The sequence below is a fragment of the Sinocyclocheilus rhinocerous genome, unplaced genomic scaffold (assembly GCF_001515625.1).
Source record: "Sinocyclocheilus rhinocerous isolate Xijiao unplaced genomic scaffold, SAMN03320098_v1.1 scaffold5, whole genome shotgun sequence".
Lineage (NCBI taxonomy): Eukaryota > Metazoa > Chordata > Actinopteri > Cypriniformes > Cyprinidae > Sinocyclocheilus > Sinocyclocheilus rhinocerous.
Window position 1 is genome coordinate 1,337,611 of NW_015661874.1, and position 5,214 is coordinate 1,342,824.

Here is a 5,214-nt window from a genome sequence, read left to right on the forward strand (position 1 = left end):
TGTGTGCGTGTACATATATATATATAATACATATATAAATACTGTGACTGTGCACAATATGTCAGAGCAAGACAGTTTTAACAAATGATTCAGCAAAAGATTTACTTAAATCAATCTCTAGTTTCCAATATGAATTGTCACATGGTACAGAAATAAACTATAATTCACTTTAATGCGTCTGGGATGGATAGAGCATTAAAAACATGACTTAATGTTCACCCTTACGAACGCCCTTCAAGAACTGCAGGACTTAATGGACTGAACCTGATCGCAGGCCAGAGGTCACTATTCCTTTTAATTACGCCAAACTGAAAGCCAAAGTAAAGAGGGCTCGATACGTCCATTTATTTCAATTTCTCCCTCTGTCTTCTTTGATCCAAATCCAGGCTCTTTATTTGGTTGCCATGGCAACATTTTCTAGTACCTTACATTTGACTAACATGATGAAACACTGAAGTGATGGAACACAGACTAACACGCATGTGAACACGTATGTCACAACACAGTCGGATGGACGAGAAATGGCAAGTTGCAATTCGATGAAGTTTGTTATCAAACACAATAAGCCTGTGTTCTGCATCTCCAGGATAAGAGGACATATTTTCTATCACACAATAATGGACTTTAATATTCCTCCCAACATAGGTGTGTACAAGTACGTGTCTGTGTGGGTGAGAGCACGCATGTGTGTGTGTGTGTGCACTTTTTATTCTCAATGTAAATCTGATGTCAAGCTGAAAGCCAGAGCTGAAGTGTGTGGGTGGAAACAGCTTCAAGCTTCAGTCCCTTTGAGAGAGACAGAACGGAAGAGAGAGAGACAGCGAGAGGAGGGGGAGAGCAAACATGATAAAAAGTGAAACTAATGAAAAAAATAATAATTACTGCTCAGCCTCTGATTGATATGCTTGGAGTTGGTGGCGGATCGATTTTTATGCCTAATTTGGATTTGTAATTCTGCACGGAATTTGGATTTCAAATTTTATTTGAAATGAAGCCTTATTGAGTATTATTCTTAAAGATGTAATTTTTCAGATGTTTATGTACATTTCTTTTATCCCAGCTCAATACGCATTGACAGTTATAATTAATGCAACACCAGCTGTGCTGTAAATGACTAGTTTTGTCTGAACTATTGAGTTATTGATATTAATCATTCATTTTTACATTTTAGTCATTTTAATTTGTTAAATTTTTAGTTACTTTAGTACATCAAGTTAAACTACATGAATATGAGAAATGTTTCGTTGGCAACCGGGTGAAATAAAATAAGTTTTTGTATATTTTATTTATTTTATTTTAAGTAATATAGTGAACAATTCCAGTTCTGGGTGCTGAATGGTCAATACAACATTTGCATTATGCAAAAATACGAATACCAATGGTGTGAGTTTGGAGGCGGGGCTATCAGTTTGTTTGACAAATGGGAGTGTTCGGGAAACCTGTTTGACAGTCATTATTTGTCCAGTTCATTTCGTTCCTCTATTGGCACAAACATTACACACTTCATGTTCAATAATAATAATAAAAAAATATATTTCTAAGAACATCTTTTAGTGTTTTTAGATCTTTGGAAGCTGCAAAAGAAAAAAGTGATGCCTGTAATTCCTGGAGACGAATTGCCAAAGGACTTCTGTGCATTTCTTTCTTCTTTTGTCATTTTCAAGGATTTTTCTCCTGCAGCAGTGGGTGTTTTTATAGCTACCTAACACTCTTTTCAGAAAAAGCATCATGAAACAACCTTCAAAACAGTTCCACAGATTAAAATACAGTAGATATGCATGAATCAAATGACTAAAGATCTCCGCAGCATTACATATAGTCAAAATGTAGTATAGTAAAAAGATTTGTAGTATATTTCATGAGCACAAAAAGCCAATCAGGGCTTTTGATTTATGAGGTCATTCATTTGATAAACCTGACCATTTTTAATGCATTTTTTCTAATGTTATCTTCTAAATAAAATCAGATTGCCATTTAATCTAAAGGCCAAATAAATGATGTGACCCCATGTCTTCCCAGTTACAAAATAAAAAACAACCAACTGTAATGTGCATCTCATTCCTACCTACAGCAGAATGCAACTGTAAGGGGCGGTACAATCCCTTATTCCTCCTTAATTATTCCCGTCCAGGCTCCAGAAGTAATCTCAAGCCACCAAGAAAGACGAATTGTCCAAGCTGTCCATCTCTGATCATAATCCAGTCACGATTTTCTTTTTTAAGTCACTGTCTTCTGTTTAACTTGTGAATGATTTCTTTCCCTTGGCAGGTCAAGAGTTCCTTTAAAGGTCACCAGAACAATGAATGTCCACACCATGTTTGGTTGTAATCATTTGTCTATATGCACTCTGCTCTCAAATATGGCATTGATGACTTTCTGACCACTAAATAAATTTATTCTTGCTTTCTTTAAGTAATCCCATATGAATTCATGTACAACTCTGTACAACCATTTTGACCTAATATGCCATAATTCTAATCTTTAAATGTAAACCCTAGCTAGAAAAAGGCATTTATGCATTAACTCTGGTTATTGCAATCAAATGTAGGATAAATATAATAGTAGTTTGCTTAGTTGAATACATATATTTCACTAATACTATATTTATGACTTCTACTTGGATATCTAAATGTATTTACCTACAAGAATAGTAAGAATTGTTAAAAATGAATATTTACAATCAAGAATTTGCACTTTATATGTATAAAAGGATAAATCCTGGGTGTTTAACTGTTAGAATTGTTGTGTCTCATTTCTCCACCTCGTCTCAGTCACTCTCTCCAGCCCTGACAGCGGCTGTTCCTCAGCAGAGCGCCAGATGGAGAGCTCAGGGTCCCGGCGATGCTTGCCGGCGCCTTTACGCACGACCCTGAACCGACGAGTCGCTTCCCTTCTGCCTTTTCTGCGGTTACCAACACCAGATCTGCGGTGAAACTCTCTCATGTTTTACTTGAGCTATTTTAGGGCGTCATTTAGCGTTGCAATCGAGCTATCTACATTTAAAATGCTCTACGAGAGAACTTTTCGGAGTATGCGCGCACATGACTAAGGTATTTATTCTAAGCTAACACTTCCATAGACAGTAAAACACTGGCATCTAATGCAAACTTGCGTGTGTGTGTGCGCGTGTGACGGAGCCAGACTTCTCCGCAGCTCTGTGTCAGTGACACTGACGCATAAATCCTCCGAGCCCACGGAGTTCAAACGTTCATTCTTGCACAAAACCGACGCGTTTAGCAATGCATCAAAGCTCCGCTTCAAACGGACGGGTCATTTGCATGAGGACTTCTGAAAGCAATTCCAAAATGCAAATCCTTCGCACGAGGAAAAGCTGGAAGTCCTTCTTGCTGTATTCCGGTTTGCTCGTTTCCAGTCATGCACACAGGAATACCAGCAGCAAGGCGATGCATCCTTTCCTGCAATTGTCCTTTTCTTTACTGTGCTCTCACTCACTCGAGGAGACGAGAGGAGAGAAGAGGGGCTGAGCTGGACAGGGGGGTGGGGGAGAGATGGGATTTGATGGAGAGAACTTCATGTCAAAGCCTGGGGCAAACTCTCTCTCACTTTCTCTCTGTCTTGTTCACTCTCTCACGCACACACAGCTCTGGTGTGTGTGTGTGAGCGTGTGTGTGTGTGTGTGTGTGGATGTGACGCTCGCAGGCAGCCGGTGAGTGGAGAGGCTTCTGTAGAGGCAGGTTACGTGGGAGGAATGTGTGTAATTACACAACTACACAAACTGAAGACAAATGACAATGCAGATTTAACTCGGAGAGTGCGCGTACAGTACAAAGAGGCACTGCGAGTCGCATGTTAGCTTTTGCTGCTATCGTTGCTTTTAATTCTATCGTATAACTATACAAGCAAAGATTTTTACATTCGATTTGGACCACAAGGGTGTTGTGGGTGGTTGCCAGAGCATTACGCAGTTGCCAAGGTGTTCTGAGGTTTTCAGTGTGTTTCTATGCGGTTGCTAGGGTGTTCTGAGTCTCGGACTGGTTGCTAAGAGGTTCTGGTTAAAAAAGCCCACCCTCAAGTTTCTATGATATTCTGGCAGGCTGACAGTCTGATCGCTTAGAAGAGTGATAGTACAGCGCTTCTTAAAGGGAAAGATAACACAAAACTGAAAATTCCTTTCATCATTTATCCTCATGTCGTTTCTAACTTGTATGACCTGTATGAAAGATAATTTGACCTAAAACAATTGGGTGGACTATTCTTAATATATAAATATACATTAATAATTCACACACACACACACACACACACACATACTGGAGAGCGTCTATCCCCGATCCAGAGCACAGCCAGACCCAGAGCCCAGCCCACCATCACCCCTTTATGACGTCAGACCAGGTGCGAGAGCCGGCTACAACGCCCGCCACGAGGGAAAAAGCCGTGGACAGTGAGAGCGTGGAGAGGAGCTCCGCCCACTGCACCATGGCTGAGGTTGAGCTTATTGTGTATCTGGAACTGCTGGACTTTGAAGGGGACTTAATAGACTGGGAGGCAGATATATAAGTGGATATGCCCATTCTCCTCCCACCTACCTCGGACTTACCAGTCTGCCCTGAACTGTCTGCCAGCCCTGTCGTTCCCCTGTCTGACACGCTCCCAGTGCTGGGATTTGGGCTCTGCTGGGCTCCCTCGTCCCTCCGGCTCTGCCTTGGTCTGTCGTTGACCATCCGTCGCCTCGGGACTCCACTCCTCCGGCTGCGCCTTGTCCCTCTGGCTCTGTCAGGCTCCTCCTTCCCTTCAGCTCCTCCTCGGTCCTCTGTCACTCCGGCTCCACCGTGGCATTCCGAATCCCCGCCTCCGCCTCGGTCACCTGAGCCATCTGCTCCGCCTTGGCCCTCCAGATCCTCTCCGTCTCCGCCTGGCCCCTCCCTCCGTCGGCTCTACCATGGGTTGACTTCATGGCTGTGGCCTGGGTCCCGCCTGGCTCCGCCTGCTCCAAGTTCCTCCTGTCTCCTCCCTGTCTCCTCCCTCCATCTGGTCCGCCCTGGCTCCTCCTGTCTCCTCCCTGGCTCCGCCCTCTGTCATCTCCACCCTGGACTCTGTTTGCCGTTCTCCTCCCGGGTGTCCGTCCTCCACCCAAACCTCCTCCTGAGTTCCCCTCCGTCCCTCCCTTTGTTGTTCCTGCGGCGCGAGGATGCGCCTTCCGCCCCCGAACTATCACACCCCTGGACTGTTTGTGTGTGTTTTTCTCCCCATGTG

General features: G+C 43.2%; 1 protein-coding gene across 9 annotated transcripts in view; it reads right to left on the minus strand.

The window, feature by feature from the left end:
* Nucleotides 1–5,214, minus strand: part of syngap1b (synaptic Ras GTPase activating protein 1b) — a 138,011-nt gene that overhangs the window by 69,503 nt on the left and 63,294 nt on the right. The window contains exon 1 of one of the 9 annotated variants that reach the window (XM_016536342.1): nt 2,066–2,402. The exons of the other annotated variants lie outside the window; for them this stretch is intronic. The gene's annotated coding sequence lies outside the window, so the exon portion shown is untranslated. Of the gene's footprint in view, nt 1–2,065; nt 2,403–5,214 lie in introns of those variants that run through there. 9 annotated transcript variants of the gene reach the window in all.